The 20,302-nt window shown below is 36.5% G+C and overlaps 1 long non-coding RNA gene across 1 annotated transcript; it reads right to left on the minus strand.

Moving 5' to 3' along the window:
• Nucleotides 1-90: 90 nt before the first annotated feature.
• On the minus strand, nucleotides 91-18,916 carry LOC109147364. Its single transcript, XR_002048640.1, has 4 exons — nucleotides 18,835-18,916; nucleotides 12,920-12,923; nucleotides 3,947-3,958; nucleotides 91-100 (listed from the first exon to the last, which is right to left on the minus strand). It is a non-coding gene; the product is annotated as an uncharacterized LOC109147364 (long non-coding RNA).
• Between the last annotated feature and the right edge of the window lie 1,386 nt (nucleotides 18,917-20,302).

A 20,302-nucleotide genomic window follows, 5' to 3' on the forward strand; every position in this document is an offset into this window, starting at 1 on the left:
ATTGCAAGCCCAACTATCCTCCTTTTTCAGGAAAATGTTGGAAGTATCCTTTTCTTGTTATTTTGGGCGATGTTTGTTGTTTTCAAATTTCTTATCATTACTTAGGTACACTTGGTTTAGCCTTAACTAGTCAACTTCAGATATTGTCCATCGTCTTGAAATGGTCCGGATATTGTTACAACGATTGAACTGCAATGTTTTTATGCTTTCATACTGAGGGTATGCTAATTATTGAATTTACCCCCTGTAGTTTGCCTTAGCAATAACTTTTTGATGCATAATAAGCTTGTTTTTTCTTGTAAACAGATATGGTGCCAGTGATGGATACCTTTCTCAACATGGAATAACAAAGGACGCTCAGGTTTTGTATGCTCCCAGAATTTCGTCTCACCGTTTTTCAAGCATATCATTCAGTTTGAGTTCTAATCTATGTTGTTGTCTTCCATATAGGCAGCATTAGATCATCTGGTTCAGAGGACAGATATTGATACATCAAGAATAGTTGTGTTTGGAAGGTCACTAGGTGGAGCAGTTGGAGCTGTGCTTACTAAAAATAATCCTGATAAGGTATCATTAATTCTAATGAATTTGTGTTTATTTTATTTATATAAAAATATGCATGGTACCTGATGTAGTTATTTATTTCTAAGTCTTGTATGTTGCTTATTCCTTTACTATGAATATGTGCCATCTGGTAATTGGCTAAGCACATGTAACCTTGGAGATCTACGATCATTATTGAATTTGCTTTCACCTTCTTCTTCTTCTTGTAGTGGTTTAAATGATATTCTGTTTCTCTGTTTTACAATATACTGATGCAAATCCATCTTTAACACATGTGTTCCATGGTTTCTCCCCTACTTAAGATCATGCAAAGGCTCATTCGAAATCTCTAAACTTGGGTAAGGATCTCTACTTTGTGATGGCTTATTTGTTTCAGGAGGCAGTTTTTTCATTGTAAGTTTTTCTCTTAAATGTATTTATGATTTTTTATTTGATAGAACCAACATGAGGCAAACTTTATGGATTTTATACTAATGTGAAATAATGAGCTTGGTGGCTAGATAAACTTCACTAAATATTTTGTATTATAAGTTGACTTTATGGATTTTATACTAATGTGAAATAATGAGCTTGGTGGCTAGATAAACTTCACTAAATATTTTGTATTATAAGTTTTTGGTGTAATATTTGTATTTGCATAAAATGTGAGGTTCAGTATGCTATAAGCATGAATATGTCTATTAGACTATTACTTTCGTTTTATATGTTTTTCTAATTTGGCAGTTGCTGCTGCATTGGCTTATGAAGCTGGTTGCAGGCCACAATTTTTTTTTTTAAATTTTATTTATGTAGTATTAAATTACTTTCCGACCACCCAGCGGTCGGAATTTATTTTTTTAACTAACTAAATAACTTTCCGACCACTTGGTATTTGGAAAATACACGACATCATTCCCAGTGAACGACCAATTTTTTCGACAACGTTAATAAAGTGGATGGTATTTTCGATCACTTGATGTGGTGGTCGAAAATACTGAGGGGGATTTTTTCGAATCCCCAAAGTGGTCGGAAAATTGGTCGAAACAAGGGTTTCTGATCGAATTTTGGCATTTTTCGACCACTTTTTGGAGGTTGAAAAAACGCTAATTTCCAGCTACTAAATAATCTAAGACAAACGTTATAGATTTAATTTAATAGCCGCAATAGAAACTAGGAAAACTGACAAACTAAATAACACAAGCACAAGCGGTTACATTTAATTTAGAAAAATATTCTGCATGAGATCAATTATCACTAAAGTCGTCAATAATCAATCTCGGTCGTTACTGAAATTAGCATGACTTGTAGCACAAATTATTATCTAATATAGCAAATAATTATATCAAATAAATAACTAGTAGGCCTTCCTAGCAATTAATTGATACAACTATTAAAATAATTTAGAAGAATATTTGATACTCAAATGCATAAAAATTATATAACAAAAATAAATAAATAATCTCACAGCATAATCAATTTCGGAGTTTCAATTTACTAAATCAAGCTAGAGAAATTAGCCACGCAGACACATTGATAACAACTTTAAAGAAAGAAAAATTAAGATAATCTAGAGGAAGAAGAATTGACGTCTCACAATAGAAAACCTTCACTATTTATACTATTTATCCATAAAGTTTATCTCTATATATATTAAAGCAAAACAATAGGAGCAAAAAAATCCCGCCCAAACCGAACGTCGACGTTTTGGACTAAGCCGCTAAATTTATTGTTTTTGCTTCGGAAAACCAAAGGTCTACGCAGTATAATGCCTAAAGTATATAGGAAACCTAATTTTTTCAAAACGTCCAATGGGATTAGAGACTGTATTTAAGGCAATCAGTTTTTCATATGGGACATTGAGCCCACGAACCTATACCTATTCTCTAGGTATTTATTGATGAGGATGATGATGATCAATAACGAAAGGTCATCAGACCTTATATATACAACACATATACAACTACTGAATGCATTCGCAATCTCCCTCTACAACAGCCTCTCTGATTCTTCTTCAATAACGAAAAATGTTTGTCCTTGCTAGCCAGATATCTCTGATGAATACCAGGCAGGCTCTCAGGCTACGGGTGGTGCGAGCATATCAGATTCCTGAGAGAAGTGATCCATCGAAGTTTAGATCAAAAGAGGTTGTTTTTCATGATGAAGAGGTAAGTACTCTTTAAAAATAGATAGACAGTCGTTTTAGTTATACAGTTCGTATTTTTATCCGATATTCAAACAGTTCCTATTTTTGTCCCTATTCCGAGATTTTACAGTCCCTATTTTTGTTATTTACACATACACAGGGGTCCTTCTTGCATGCTCATATACCCAAAGAGTACGTGGAAAAGTACCTTAGCAGTTTTGCTGAAGGTTCAGTATATGCTATAAAAATTTTTTGTGTTATCACCAATTTTTACTCATACAAAACCAGCCCACAGAAGTACATGATAAAATTTAACTATCAGACTATGGTTAAGGATTTAAAGCATGTGAAATTTCCTATGAAAATGTATCGGCTGAAGACCTTTAGAGAGATCAAGTCTAATGAAGGCCTTGATAAGAAAATCTTATTTGGTAATCAGTACTCTCATTCAATCTATGGTTTCTAATTATTTACTATTTTGTCTACTATTCTATATTCTAAAGCATTATTTTGTAGAAGTTATTGGTCGAGTGATTGAAATACACTGCCCACAGGAGAAACTAATCAATGGCAAGAACTCCAGGTTGATTGACTTCACCATTGAAGATACTGAGTACTACTGAATTCCAGTACATATGGTTTATTTTCTATTTTAGAGATTTCTGAGTTTCTAATATATTTTCTAAAAAATTTTAGTGGAATACAACTAATGTGTACTTTGTGGGATGAACACGTAAGCAAGATTGAGGCATTCTACAATTCTACTACACAAGAGCTATTATTGGTGTTGATACAGTTTTGTAGGGCTAGGGTGTGTCTAAAAAGTAAGTAGATTAAATCCTATAACTTCTCCTAACTTATTCACCAATACGCCTTTCTAATGTGTATTATAACATTATTTCCTAAAGGTGGTGATGTCAAGATTTGTAGCTCCTATGATGTAACACAGCTGCTTTTCAACCAAGAATCTCCCCCATTTGAGGAGTTCAGGAAAAGGTACTTGCATTCTTTTTTTTGCAGCTGCAATTTTACATCTAATATGGATTCTGATTTTATGTTATCATTTTACAGTATTAGCCAAGAACAGACTCCAATGCGCAGTATAATTTCCCAGTCAAGTTTTAAGGAATGTAGCTCCTATTCAGTTTCCCTATCTGCTGATATGGAAGTTCGTACTATCAATGACATCTACAGAGACAAGGAGGTAAGACTGTTTTAAGGAATGTAGCTCCTATTCAGTTTCCCTAAGACTGTTAAAACAGCAAATGATTACTTCAACCTAAAGGCTATACCAAACAATTCCTTTAATGTTTAGATTTTATAGATGGCATTATCCACTTAAAAATATACCTCTATGTCTTTACTTTGTTGCAATCCATGTTAGTGTAGAGTTCTGGTATGTTTAACCTGCAATTAATGTACAGCATGAGCTACATAAATAATATCACAACTCTGCAACCCTCTATGGTATACATTAGACCCAACACCTTTAAAATGTTTAGAGGTTATATATAGAGATTCTGCCACTTAATAATATACCTCAATGGAGTTGAGTTTGTTGCAATCCATGTTTTTAATTTGTTCCAATCCATGTTAGTACAAACTTCTGTCAGTTTTAACCTGCAATTAATAACTTGAAAATTTGAATGTAGTATTCAAACATTACAGTTGCAACCCTTGCTGACTATGCAACACCCTTAGAAGTTTTAGAAAGTAAAAGTAATTAAAATAGTTTTAAAACTAAGTAATGCAACACCCTTTGGTAATGAATATATAGAGTTTATTCCAAGTAGGCATGATTAGACCTGATTATCACTTACCAGCCTCTGTCATCTTAAAACTCACTTCAAAGTCCTTTTAAGTGAACTTCCAGGTCCTTTATGCATGTCCATTTAAGTGAACTGCCAGGTCTTTTGAACTGAACTTCCAGGTCCTTTATGCAACATTTGCTTTATAGCATCCTACCTGCAGTTTAACCAAAAAGTTATTGATTACAAATATTAATGGCAGCCACATCGTAGTCAATTTCTAACACATGGATTAAGTTCACAAAGTTCATTATGGACTCAGTGATGAATAGTGAATTAAACCTTGAATTCACCAACTTTAGGATTAGGAAGCCTCCTAAATTAATGTTAGTAGAGGACCGTTGGTGTAGCAGCTTACCTGCAGTGGACAAATAGTGAATTAAAGAGATAACTCATTATATACACCATCTAATTTAGTAACAATGAACACTTATTATTGTTGTTAATCACATTATATTGAGCATTTCTAAGTCTATTAAAACTTATCTTTGAGTCGTGCTTAGTAACTGTTTGGCCAATAGTCTTGACAGCCTCTTTGTTATTAGGAAGACTACCCAAAGAATTAGAGTTGAATACAGATTATGTATATCAGACCTGCAATTGGAGAATTTCAATTCACCGAATTAAATCTTATAAACATCACCTAATGTAAGAACACTGAAAGAATATTATACTCAACCTAAAGAACATTATATTAGAGTATTTGATAAATGTAAAACTTATCTTTTTTGCCCAAGCGTAACAACCTCTTTAGTACAATTCCCATTATGTGCTAAAAATATATCACAGCATCTATTAAGTCTGTGCTCTATTCCACTCAGGGTCATCCAGTTAATAGTTGCTTTTGATGTGAAACCCAAAGCAACTTATTGGCAACAAATTTTAACTCCATGACATTAGAGCACCAAACTGTTTGTTACCTGGAAAACAACATATATTAAACAACATATATAAAAATTTAAGTCCCTGACATTAGGGATAATAAACATTATTAGCATCCAAACAAAGTTGTGAATTCCACTTGGACAATGAAAAAAAAAGTAGTCAGAATATCAATGAGCTAATATATTGATGGCACATTGCATTAAGTAGCTGATCAAAACCTTTTAGTATTCCAAAAGCAATTAGGATTGCCATTTTCCAATGTTGTCTCCAAATATTAATTGACCAGTTTAGACCTATATATTCAACAATTAGATATTATTAACCTCTGTTGAGCACCACAACTACACAAATCCTATACTGGGCAATTCATCTCCCCTAGAGTACATGAGGAAACTTACATCTTCAACCACAATTGGGTCGAAGCACAAGCATCCCAGCAACAACTAAGGTAAATTTATTGACTTCTATCTTTATTATACTATTCGGTCTTAGTTTATACAACTATTATACGATTTTTTTTAACTCTACTAAAAAGACTAAAAACGATCCCAACCAATATTAACGGATTGTACAAAAAATATCGAAACACAAGATTAATCTATCGAAATAAAACTCATTAGATACATTTCCAGGTTACCAAAATCGAGATGCATGTCTACCATATTAAGTTGAGATTTACAAATATAGTATATAAACGAGACTTAGATCTGAAAACTTAGAACAGTTAGGGTTAGAAATCAATACCCAATTTTTGTTGTGATTGTCCACATCGTGTGTTTGAACAGCCGCTTCTCCAAAATGGTTGACCGCCTGATAACATCGCACACATTTCTATTCACCTGGGAGATCCCTAGCTACGCATGCACTCCGGCGAACATTAGGTTCACCAGATTCAACTCTATGCCACGATTGACACTAGGAAATATCCGATTTACTCCTTTGACACTACTATGAACACTCAGAGTGGTAGTAATTTTGAAAGGTTTGGGTGAGTGAATGCTTCACAGTACCATCTTCTTCATCGTCAATCCATAGCCAAGAGATAGGAAACGACCGTCGAGAAACGATTAATACCTTAATCGAGTCTCACAATCGAACCCTAATCCCTTTATCATTTGCAGTTTTAGTGAGAGAAACCACCGTACCTCACCGGCGATGTAGGCTCACAATGGAGCCTTCTAGGAGATTAGTAAAGTGACTCTGCTGCCTACATCACGGTGTGATTGCCAAAACAATCGAATAATAATAATAATAATAATAATAATAATAATAATAATAATAATAATAATAATAATAATTATTATTATTATTATTATTATTATTATTATTATTATTATTATTATTATTATTATTATTATTATTATTATTATAAAATAGTGTTAAAACAACCCAGAAATTGTTAATATATCTTATATATTATTATTAAGAGTTTTTTCCACTTTTGGTCCTATGACTTTAGTGTCTCCGTCAATTTAAGTTCACAAGTTTAATTCCTGACATAAGTAGTGCTTGACTTTGATATTTTTTTTTCACTTTTAGTCCTTTTGGCAATCTAAACGATTACTTTTAATCAGAATCAATAAATTGTCTTTTATATTTAAATTTAAGAGGGGTAAATAAGTCACCATCATCTTGTCTCCAAGAATAGCTTCACTGACAGGCCACAGATCGCCACTTCATCATCTCCTCTCTATGCCTCGAGCGCTAAGAACATTTCCAGGCTACTGGAGGGGTGGATGAGAGCTTCATCCTCGTCTTCTTCGTCCAAGGGGTTGACGGCGACGACCTCCCATGGCGGCGGCCGGGAGGAGGAGGAAGACCAGAACAGCCCGGAGGCGGCGGATTAGCGGGGAGCAACGACAACAATGGGGCGATCTCGAAGGAGGAGTATTTGGATTCTATTCTGATGTTTGGGAGCTTGATGAATGGAATGGAGAGTGAGAGTTGCAGTGGGAATAATAAACAGAACGTGTAGGAAAGTAATGATAATGATAACCCTCCTCCATTAACGTTTCTTGAGAAATGGTTGTTGGATGAAAGTGCAGTGCAGGTGGAAGAAGAAGGAGGAGAGGATCAAGGTGCAGTCATGGAGCTTCCAACAATCTTTTCATGACAATAAAATATGCACTAACCAATAACCCCCAATACACCAATATTATACTTGTTCTTCCTTGAATTTGTCCAGGCCTGGCTGATTGAGAAGAATATTTTGTAGAGGTTTTGTTCACATGTGTGCTTACAGTAAGAGAGGGAGATGAAATACGGGAAGAAGAAGATAATTAAATAGTTTTAATTTTTTTGTTTATTATTTAAGTGATGGTAAAAGACTTATTTACCCCTCTTAAATCTAAATATAAAAGATAATTTAGTGATTCCGATTAAAAGTAGTGCTCAGATGACCAGAAGGACTAAAAGTGGAAAAACATTCAAAGTCACGCACTACATATGTCAGGAATGAAAGTTGTGAACCTAAGTTGACAGAGACACTAAAGTCATATGACAAAAAGTGGAAAAAACTCTTATTATTAATAATCTTAACATTTTTATGTTTATTCTTCTTATAATAATTATTATAATTGTTTGAATAACATTAATCCTCATCATTAATATTATTATACTAATTTGTTATTATTGCGATTTGTTAACATCAAATGTTTATAACATTACACGTTTAAAGGATATTATATTATATAATATTAAGATATATTATATTTGTATAATAAAATAGTATTATTATGAAATAGTAAAGTATTAATATTAGTTTAATATTAATACTTTAATTATAATTAGGAATAGAATCATTCCGTATGTATCCAAAAAATTAGGTACCAAACATATCATGTATGGGTATATATTATTGTTTTTTTCCTTTACAGAGAATGAAAATCGTACTGTCATGGATGCATCGTACATGTCGTCCATTGAATGCAACAACAATACGCACAATCGTACACCCCTACGTGCTGTTTTCCAAAGTTCGTTAAGTACACCTTTAAGTGTTGTGACAAATGGTAAGTGTGTTCTATATGATAGTGAAATTATCTAATTAATTGTTGCTAACCATATTTTGGTTATGAAATTCACAGCTTCGACCGCAATTCGTATGACAATTCGGAATTCGCCTTTGCAAGATTTGGGTAGCAGAATACCATTAAGCAACATATCCAATAGTACGAAATTAAACAATCATTTTTAACGTCTACAAAAAATTTTAAAGATGTGATAATTAACATCCTAACAAGTTTTTTGTACGGCTCTTATATAATTAAAGAAAATATCGCGCGGGTTGACGGGGAACATGAAAAAGCACCTATTACGAAGCGCCACAATCATTTGATCAACTTAAATAGAACCCCAGATTCACAACTAGGTATCAAAATTTCCACTCCATCGATGTATTTATTCCTTATAGCAAACTACACATTCTAATTACGAATTCTGTAGCCATTTATAATTTTATATTGGTTAATAACAATCGTGGTTGTTGAAATGCACAATATCTTCTCTTTTACGGATGACCATAAATACTACACCAACGCAAGAATTGAGTAGCAGCATCCCATTTAGCAACATATCGAATGGTATGAACTTCAACAAATATATTGTAATTATATATATAGTCAAATTTAATATTTATTGTTCTAACGAATCTTATTAAAAAATATGTATTATTAAAGCAAATTGCGGTCAAGTCAATTTGATCCGCAACAATCCACCTAAAGCTGACTGTCCAAGTTTAGGCTTCGACTTAAATCTATCGCTAGAGTCGCAGATAGGTATAAACATATATTCAAGAAGAGGTTTTTAATTGTCACACATTTATAATTATTCATTTAATATATAACCAAATTAATTACAATTGGATATTGTTCTTTTAGGGATGGAAAGTAATTGTTGCATTAAAAATGACAATAATATGAAAAGTGTCCTGGTAGAGCCAGAGAGTGAAACCATCTCGCAGTACCGCAATTTGTTACCAGACTTTCAGGAAGTTGTTGAACCGTTACATGACAATATGCCCTCAGTTAATGGTGAGTTCATATGAAATGTGGCAGGACAAAAACGTATTATATTTGGACTACAGTAAAATACATTATCATGCTAACTAATATATTTTTTTTTTAGATTTTTATTTCGATCTTGGTGATCCAGAGTATCTTTGCGAGCATTGTAATTCAATTTTTTGGTACAATGAAAGGTCAAGCAATTCAAAGTCATGTGAAAGTCCAAAATACTCTGCGTGTTGTGTAAATGGTAAAATAAAGTTGCCATTTATGACAAAGCCTCCTCAAAAGCTGTATGAGCTATTCTTTACATCAAACGATAAAAATAAATGTTTTTTAAAGAATATAAGGTCATATAACAACATGGTTTGCTTTACGTCGATGGGTGAAAAAATAGATAGAACTATTAACAACGGAACATCGCCGCCGATATTCTGTATCAATGGTCAAAATTTTCATCGGATTGGAAGCTTATTACCTTCACATGGCATTCAACCGAAATTTGCCCAATTATACATTCACGATACAGAGAATGAGATAGAAAATCGCTTAAACTCTTTGAGGTATACTCTTTTGTGTTACTGCAATATTTTTGGTATATCATGGCTTAATACAGAGTATATTATATTATTTATTCTTCCTTTTTTAGTGCCGAAAACAATGGTTCTGCGTTGCATAGTGAGGTAGTACATGACATTAAGCAAGTTCTAGATGAACACAATGTGTTGGTTAAGTCATTCCGAATGGCCAAGTCGTTTCTGCAGTCTAATCCTCAAAGTCAAACCAGAATGAGATTAATAGGAAAGAGGACTAAAGATGCCAGGACTTATGCGTTACCAACTACTTCTGAGGTTGCTGCACTCATTGTTGGAGATATAGACCCTTACATGGGTCAACGGGATATTGTTGTCGAGTGTAGGTCTGGAGCACTGAAACGAATAAATGAATTAAACCCGGCCTATTTACCATTGCAATACCCAATCTTATTTCCATACGGGGAGGATGGTTTTCGAGAAGATATACATTTTGCAACACTTGGTACAAAACGAGATTTTTCAAGAAAGAGTGTTTCACAAAGAGAGTACTTCGCGTTCCGTATACACGAAAGTTCAAATGAGATCTCAACAATAATGTATGCCAGAAGGTTATTCCAACAATTCTTGGTTGATGTGTATACTATGGTTGAATCTTCGAGGTTGCTCTATATTAGGTCAAATCAAAAAGCTCTGAGGTGTGAGGCGTACAAAGGTTTGTCTGATGCGTTGACTCGCAGTGAAGTTCAACCCAGCTCTCAAGGGAAAAGAATAATATTACCATCAAGTTTCACTGGAGGAGCAAGATACATGATACAGAACTATCAAGACGCCATGGCAATTTGCAGATTCATAGGTTATCCAAATCTGTTTATTATTTTTACATGTAATCCTAAATGGCCCGAGATACAACGATTCTTGGAGAAAAGAAACTTGAAAGCTGAAGATCGTCCCGACATTGTCTGCCGTGTTTTCAAACTGAAGCTAGACTATTTAATTAAAGAAATAAAGAATGAAAAACTATTTGGTCGTGTAAAGGCAGGTGCGTACTGCATGAGCTTATAATTGTCATTTTTTAGAATAATAATTATTGTTATTATAATACTTCTATCTTACAATATGAATGCTTTTCTGATAGTAATATACACAATTGAATTTCAAAAACGTGGTCTTCCGCATACCCACATATTGCTGTTCCTACAAGCGACCAACGACTTTGCCAACCTGGTTTTTATGGACACGATCGTTTCAGCCGAGATTCCCGACAAGCATTCAGACATTGAGTATTACAAAGTTGTCGAAGAATTCATGCTGCACGGCCCATGCGGTGCTGCAAGGACTAAATCCCCGTGCATGGCAAATGGCAAGTGTTCAAAGCATTTTCCAAAAAGATACATTGATGCATCACATTTTGACCAAGATGGTTACCCGTGGTATCGAAGAAGGGATGATAAGAGGACAATAAAAAAGAATGGAATAGAGTTGGATAATAGATATGTTGTACCACATAATCGGTACTTGCTTTTGAAATACAAATCTCACATTAATGTAGAGTGGTGTAACCAATCTAGGTCAATCAAGTACCTCTTCAAGTACGTAAACAAGGGCAACGACCGTGTAACTGCTGAGTTTTATAAGACTTCGATGGATGAAGCGGGTAATGAGATTGTGGATGAGATAAACATGTACTATGATTGCAGATATGTATCTGCATGCGAAGCAGCATGGAGATTGTTTAGTTTTGAAGTCCAGTATAGGACTCCCCCAGTTGAGCGATTAATCTTCCACTTGCCGGATTGCCAATCAGTTGTTTTCCAAGACGATGATAGTATTGATAATGTACACAATAGAGAAACCGTTGGTCAAAGTATGTTTAATGCATGGTTTTTAGCCAACCAGAATTTCAAAGAAGCGAGTTTGTTGACTTACATTGAGATGCCTACCAAATTTGTTTGGAAAAAAGACATTCGTGAATGGCATCCAAGAAAGACCAATAGATCCTCAATTGGTCGAATATTCTATGTACCTCCAGCTTCAGGTGAAATATATTATTTGAGATGTCTATTGAACATAGTCCGTGGACCAAAAAGTTTCAAAGATATTAGGACAATTAACGGTGTTGAGTACTTGACCTTTAGAGATGCATGTTATGCGCATGGATTGCTAGATGACAATAAAGAGTACGTTGATGCTATAAATGAGGCAAGCTACTGGTCAACTGCACATTCATTGAGGAAGCTATTTGTTGTTTTACTAACATCATCCTCAATTATTAGACCCGAAAATGTTTGGAATCAAGTTTGGCAACATCTGTGTGAAGATGCTCAACACTATCAAAGAAGAATATTAAAACAACAAGGTAAAATAACTTTTTTTTTACAATATACTTTTCAACAATTTTGTTATGTTATAAGTATAACAATTTGGATGTTGCTATTGTAACAGATTTGGTCTTAACAGAGGAAGAGAAAAAGAACTTTGGATTATTGGAATTGGAAAACCTGTTGGGGCAACAGAACAAGTCTTTAAAAGACTTTCCTTCGATGCCCACACCAAGTACTGATAATACAAGTTTGTTTCAAAATCGATTGGTTTTTGAAGAACTGAATTACAATTCGGAACAATTGAAGGCAGATTCTGAACTGATGTGTGCCAAACTAACAGAAGAACAGAGGCTCATTTTTGATACTGTTATGCAAGATATTGCAACCAATAAAGGTGGATTATTTTTTGTATATGGATACGGTGGGAAAGGAAAGACTTTTTTATGGAGAGCGTTATCCGCTTCAGTCCGATGCAAAGGCCAGATCGTTTTAAATGTTGCATCAAGTGGCATAGCTTCTTTGTTGTTACCAGGTGGCCGAACAGCTCACTCGAGATTTGCAATACCTATTGCAATAAATGAGGACTCTACATGTAACATTAAACAAGGTAGCGACTTGGCTGAATTGTTGATAAAAACGAGTTTGATCATTTGGGATGAAGCTCCAATGATGCACAAACATTGCTTTGAAGCGTTAGATCGAACCATGCGAGATTTATTGCGCTTTGTTGACCCTAACAGTGAAATGAAGGCGTTTGGTGGTAAAACAGTGGTACTCGGTGGAGATTTCCGCCAAATTCTGCCAGTAGTTCCAAAAGGTACACGTCAAGACATTGTTTCGTCCGCTATAAATGCATCATATTTATGGGATAGTTGCAAAGTTTTGAGATTGACGAAAAACCTAAGGCTAAGTTCGGCTAACAATGGTGTGAACCGTCAGGCATTAACAGAGTTTGCTAACTGGATTGCCAATATCGGCGATGGGAAGCTGGGTGGCAGGAATGACGGATTCGCAGAAGTCCAAATACCGAACCACATGTTAGTATCATCCGGGGGCGACGACATTAAAGCAATTGTGGAAAGTACATTTCCAATGTTTGCAGTTGGAAACACTGACCCCGAGCATCTGATAGGTCGTGCTATACTTGCACCAACGCTGGACGTTGTCAACGCAGTAAATGAATATATGACTGAGCTGCATGATGCCGAAAATAGGATCTACTATAGTTCAGACGCAGTATGCAAAGCCGACGGTGATAATGGTATACTTGGAGATGTACACACCCCGGAATTCCTAAACAGCATTCGTGTGTCGGGTCTACCAAATCATACACTGAATTTGAAAATTGGCTCACCAGTAATGTTAATGAGAAATATTGACCATTCTCTTGGGTTGTGCAATGGAACTCGGTTGATAATCACAAAGTTAGCAGACCATGTTATTGAAGGTGAGCTTCTCACTGGCCCCAACAAAGGTACAAAAGTGTTAATACCCCGAATGTCAATGTCATCCTCGGATCCAAGATTGTCGTTCAAGTTTCAACGAAGGCAATTCCCATTGATGCTCTCATATGCGATGACCATAAACAAAAGTCAAGGCCAAACGTTGAGTCATGTAGGGTTAATACTAAAGAAACCGGTTTTTGTACACGGTCAGTTGTACGTAGCTGCATCTCGGGTTAATAATCCAGACGGTTTGAAAATATTGATTGTAAAAGACTCAAGTGCAACTACTACATCAACCACTAATGTTGTATATCATGAAGTTTTCAATAATTTGTAATTTTGTAATGTATTGTTTTTATATTACCAACACCTTGCAACTATTAGTAAGACACAATTTTCCTACGTTTTGGCACTGTATTCCCCAATATATCACACAAATCTTAACATAAAATACACATAACTAAAAATGTTTAAATAACATCCCATGCATCGCACGGGTCAAATACTAGTAGTTATTGAATACAAAGTATTACATACATTTATTAAATTAAATACAAAAAAATACCATAGCCATGAGAAAATGCTCCCAATAACAGAGTCACCCAAAATCGGACAACCGTCACCGATAGTTCAAGACCTCCTTGAACACAGCACAAAGAAGTCTAAATGCCACGGCTCTCCGACGCAGCTTCCGGATATCAGCCACCTACCGGAGGTCGTTTCAGAAACACTCTTATCACCAACAAATGAGAACCCCATCACGGGCGCCAACTCACCACCCTCTGCTAATTACAAAATGAGTATGCGAGATTTCATGCAATATAGGGAAGATTATATAGGAACAGAAGACGAGATTGTGTCCGATGACGAGGCGATAGAGGATCAAGAAGAGCCAGATTGCCCTAGGATGAAGGAAGAAAAAGCAAGAATCAGGCTCCCTTGACGACGCACTCTCATATTACGTTTACTCGGCAAGACAATAGGCCACAACTTTCTTCTTCGTCGCTTGCAATCGTTATGGAAACCAGAAAACCATATGGAGCTTATTGATTTGGATCAACATTATTTCCTCGCAAGATTTGAGTCTCAGCGTGATTACGACAACGCTAGATTTGAAGGCCCATGGATGATTCTAGATCACTAATTAATCGTTCAAGAATGGTCGCCAAATTTCGATCCCCACACGGACAAGACGGAGAAAATCCTGGCCAGGGTTCGACTACCTTCCCTTCCAATCGAGTATTTCGACGAAGACATCTTGATGAAGATACGAAACAAGATCGGCCGATCGATCAAAGTGGATGATACAACCAGTCTGGTATCAAGAGAAAAATTCGCAAGAATTTGCGTGGAAGTAGATATTACCAAACCGCTACTAGCTATGTTCAAATTTGCCCCTGTTGAGGAGGGAATTCATCTAGTTTGTTTTAAGTGTGGTGTGTATGGACACAGACAAGAAGAATGTGGTCAAGAAGCGGGAATACCCAAACCACCTGACACCAGCCGAATGGAAGAGGATAACGAGATGGAACCAGTTGGAAATATGTCCTACGAATTGGCACTGCTCAAGAAAGCCGTCGACATGAAAGTGCCAACTAAGGAAAAAATTGGGTAATGGATGCTGGTAACAAGGAAAGAACGGAGAGCTCCAAGAAAATTTGACAACGAGAACAACCAAAATAGACAACCGGCATGAGCAAAACGACAATCTACAACAACCAGCTGTATAACTCCCGTTTTTCTCCTCTGGGTGACCTGGAAAATGAACACCAAGTTGGGGAGACGGCCTTCAAACCCAGGTCTCAAGGACAAATGGCTGGAGAACCCTCGATGGAAAATGTTTCTGGCTGCGATCCCAATGAGGAACCAGAAACATTGTTCCCACTTATGCAACATCCTAGAGGCATCCGGACAACTCAGAACGTACATTAATTACAAGAGAAGAGGAGGCAGACTAAATACTCTACGGAAAGTAGCAACTGAAGAGGAACACATCAAGAACCGTAGTGCATCATCGACCTAAAGACCCGGACCCGACCGTCACCTTTTGTTGATAAATCCCCCATCCTCAACATTCCACCAGGTGATTGAATGGATTTTTTTTACTGTGATACTCCAAAGGATGCAATGGATGAAAATGGTAGAGGCACTAGCCAAATTGGCTTGGTTGCGGACCCCCGCATGCTCAATTGAGCTTTTTCTTTTCTCATAATTTCCTAATGAATTTGCTTGTCTGGAACTTCCAAGGTGCGACATCACAAACATTTTGTCGCACCCTTAACCAGCATCTTTGCGATTACAAACCTGTAATCACTTGTCCCCTTGAACCCAATGTATCCGGAGACCATGCGAATACTATTTGTTTTGAATTGGGGTTCGATGAATGGCTAAGGGTTGAAGCCGTGGGTTTCTTTGGGGGAATCTGGGTATTCTGGAAAGAAAATATTTTGGTGGATGTCCTCCATACCCATCCCCAGTTTATAGTTTTTGAAAATCACTGAAGATAATGCACAAACTTGGAATCTCTCCATAGTTTATGGAAAACCGGATCATGCTATTAGAAGAGAGATGTTTGCAGAACTCTCCCAAGATGTATTAAAATTCCATGGTGCTTAGCTTTCCTCTGGTGACTATAACTCAGTATTGAATAGGGAAGAGATATCGAATAGTGACAGCTTCTCTTCTATTCGCTATGCAGGATTCAACAATTGGATTTTTAGGGAGGGACTGATGGACCTTGGCTACTCCGGGGCAAAATTCACTTGGAGCAGATGGCTGAACTCTTCATCTTTTAGAGGAGCACGACTAGACCGGGCATTGTGTAATGCCGAGTGGAGAATCCAGTTTTCAGAAGCAGAAGTAAATCACATTCCCAAAATAAGTTCAGATCACGCATCCAGAGTTCATACAATTTGTCAAGATGAACTGGAACTCCAAAGAAGATGTCGAACTTCACAAAAAAAAAAATACTAGCAGAGAAGCTACAAAGTTGAAACCAGAACACATTTGGCAATATATTCTATAGAAAAAAGAGATTCTTAGCGAGAATTGAAGGTGTTCAGCGCAGCCTTGCTAATCAGTTCAGGTGAGACTTGATTAAGCTGGACAAAAAAATGTGCAAGGAATTCAAGGAGATCCTTTAATTTTTCAAGAAGAACTATTATGGTTCCAAAGATCTCGCGAAGAATGGATAACATCCGGCGGTCGTAATATTAGATATTACCATGCTGCTACGGCAGCAAAGAAATCTTCTACCAGAATCACTAGGCTCAAAGACGAGCAAGGAAATCGGCTATCAAACGAAGCTTCAGTACTGAATCACATTTGTAACTATTTCGCCCAGCTTTATACAGAGGAAGGCTCGACCTTGAACCAAGCAAGCTGGAATGGACCTTTCCCAACCTACACGGTTCTGACTGGCAGCAAATTAATGAACCTTTTTAGCAGACGAAAATCAGGGAAGCTTTATTTGATATGGCACCTTTCAAAGTGCCTCGGCCAGACGGCTATCATGCAGGATTCTTCCAACAGACTTGGACAACAGCGGGCGAAACCCTCACCAACCTCGCCATGAAGTTTTTTGAAACCGGAACTCTACCTGAAGGCTGCAATGACACGTTGATAGCACTTATTCCCAAAGTTCCAAACCCAAAAAGGTCAAGCAACTTCGACCGATTGGATTGTGCAACATCTCCTATAAAATCATTTCGAAGGCAATGGCAACAAGAATGAATGCTATAATGCAGAAACTGATTGGACAGCATCAGTCAAGTTTCGTTCACGAGAAATAGATCTCGGATAATACCCTTGCATATCAAGAAGTTTTGAACTCCATGAATTCGAAAAGAGGCACAACTGGATTTGATGATTCTAAAGATAAACCTTGAAAGTGCCTACAATAGACTATCTTGGAACTTCATTCATGAAACCTTGCATGAAGTGGGCTTCAACCACACATGGTCTAGGAACATAATGGCTTGCATATCAACATCAAGGCTGGCCATAACTCTAAATGGTAAACACTCAAACTGGTTTAAGCCTAGCAGGGTATCCGTCAAGACGACCCAATCTCACCATTGATTTTTGTCCTATGTATTGAATGACTCAGTCACTTAATCGAAAGCATGGTATCATCTGGGATTGGGAAAGGGATAAAGATTACTAGAAATGGTCCTTGTGTATCCCAATTATTCTTCGCGGATGACATGATCTTATTTGGGGAAGCAACGGTTCAACAAGCGACTATCACCAAGCATTATCTAGACTTATTTTGTAGCCAATCTGGACAACGGGTAAACTTCCAGAAATCCTCCCTCTATTTCTCAAGGAACACACATGCAGACAGTCAGCAAGTCATCACTAAGGTGCTTGGTATCCCTAAAACATAAAACTTGGGCAGATTTTTGGGAGTTCCTTCACTGCATGGCAGGCTCATGAAGGATTCATTTTGATGGCCTAATTAATAGAATCCAGAACAGGCTATCAGGATGGAGAATGAAGACCTTATCATTTACAGGCAGAAAAACACTAGCACAAGCAGTACTATCAGCCATCCCGCTATATACAATGCAGACCTCTCTCCTCCCAGCAGAAGCAGATCCAGGATTTTTTGTGAGTGGGGGCAAAATTCTACTTGACTAATGAATCCTCGAAAGTAAAATTTCTTTTAAAGATTTTTTTCATAACCGAAGCAAAAAAAAAAAAAAAAAAAAAAAAATACTTGTAACTTATAAGCAATGGACTATGCACAAAACATGTATATAAACTCGTAACTTATAAACAATGGACTATGCACAAAACATGTATATCGAAGCAAAAAAAAAAAAAAAAAAATACTTGTAACTTATAAGCAATGGACTATGCACAAAACATGTATATAAACTCGTAACTTATAAACAATGGACTATGCACAAAACATGTATATACAGATAATATGAAAATAACTTAAGACATATAACTCACATTAGTCACATATACATACATATAACTCACATTAGTCACATACATTGCATTGCATATAAACATATTACATACTGGATAGCAGTGGAGCAAAACTTCACAAATAAGTGCTTTAGGATTCGAACTAGTGACCATTCCATATAAAAACAAAAGCCTTGCCATCTAAACTAAGTAAACCTTTGCATACAACTTGGTATATGTTATATATATACAATATCTAAGGGATGGGGGAGTGGGGGCAGATGCCCCCACTGCCCCCATTGTGGCTCCGCCAGTGCCTCCCAGCAGGGGTAGTCAAATCCATTGAGAAGCTGATCCGCGGTTTCTTATGGGGAGGTGCGGAGAGTGAAAGAAAATGCAATTTAGTTGCTTGAAAACAGTCACACGGGACAAGGATCAAGGGGGATTAGGAATTCAGAAACAAGAAGCCATGAATATTTCATTGTTAGCCAAACTGGGTTGGAGGCTGCAGGTGAATGAAAACTGGCTATGGACAAAGATAATGAGAGCCGAATATGCAATACCTAGCACAGACCCCTCCACATGGCAACCAAAGTTGAAGATGTCTAATGCTAGAAAGGAATCCTAAAGGCTGTGCCAACTCTCAATAAGGCCACTAGAAAATTGGTTAGAAATGGCAGAAATACCCTATTCTGGCTAGATTCTTGGGTAGGTCATCGGCCACTAGTGGAGTCAATCTCTATCAGTCTACCACTTCTAGAACTCTATATGCTCATGTCGTAGACTACTGGGATGTAAAGATAGGGTGGAATTAGTCTAAGTTAGGCAATCTGCTACTGTGACACCCCGAAAATCTTTACTTAATTTCCGAACCAATCCTTACGAGTACTTTCTTAATTGGGAATTAATTTCCTCATCCAATGAGCCCAATTTTCCTACTTTAAATAATCCTAGCCTAGTATTTATTCCAAACCCAAATATTCTAAGCCATATTTATATATAAGTATAATTGGGTCCTTCTAAGACTACTAGTATGGGCTTTAATATATACTTTGCATATTTAATCTTTCTAGTCCAAGCTCATGTAAACATTGTTATATCCATGTTCCTTACAATTTCAAAAGCCCACTTTGAATTTCCTTGAATTAAATAAAAGCCCTAGCCCATGTAATGCCTTACTCTTGTGTGATGTTTTTCAGCATTTTAGCTTCTTACCCTAGCAAGACTAAACCTAAACATCTTCCCCTTCTCTCTTGCTCTCCACTCCCTCTTCTCTTCATGAAACCCTAAGATTTCATCTTCATAATTCTTCAAGGGATCCAAGCCAAGACTTCATGTGACACCCCATGAATCCAAACTCTATTTAAGGATTAATTAGATAATTAATCTTAGCTTATTTGGTAATTTATTCTTAAAATCCTGAAAATTCAATAGTCGGAGGACTAGAAATTTACTAGTCAATCCAAGTCAAAGAGTTGTAGCCTAAGCCTTATGAGTTGTTCCCTTGTCTCCTTATTCTTCCAACTTTAGTAAGGGCAAAGAAGTCTTTCTACCTAAAGATTGTGTTCCAAGCTAACCTAGCATCATCCTTTCATTTCATCCACCAACACTCTAAACACAAAACCTCTACCTTCTCTCTAGAAATTTGATAGCTTCATCTCCAAGCCAAATTTTGGGCATCTTAGATTCTACAAGTT

This window comes from Ipomoea nil, unplaced genomic scaffold (genome assembly GCF_001879475.1).
Source record: "Ipomoea nil cultivar Tokyo-kokei standard unplaced genomic scaffold, Asagao_1.1 scaffold0261, whole genome shotgun sequence".
NCBI lineage: Eukaryota > Viridiplantae > Streptophyta > Magnoliopsida > Solanales > Convolvulaceae > Ipomoea > Ipomoea nil.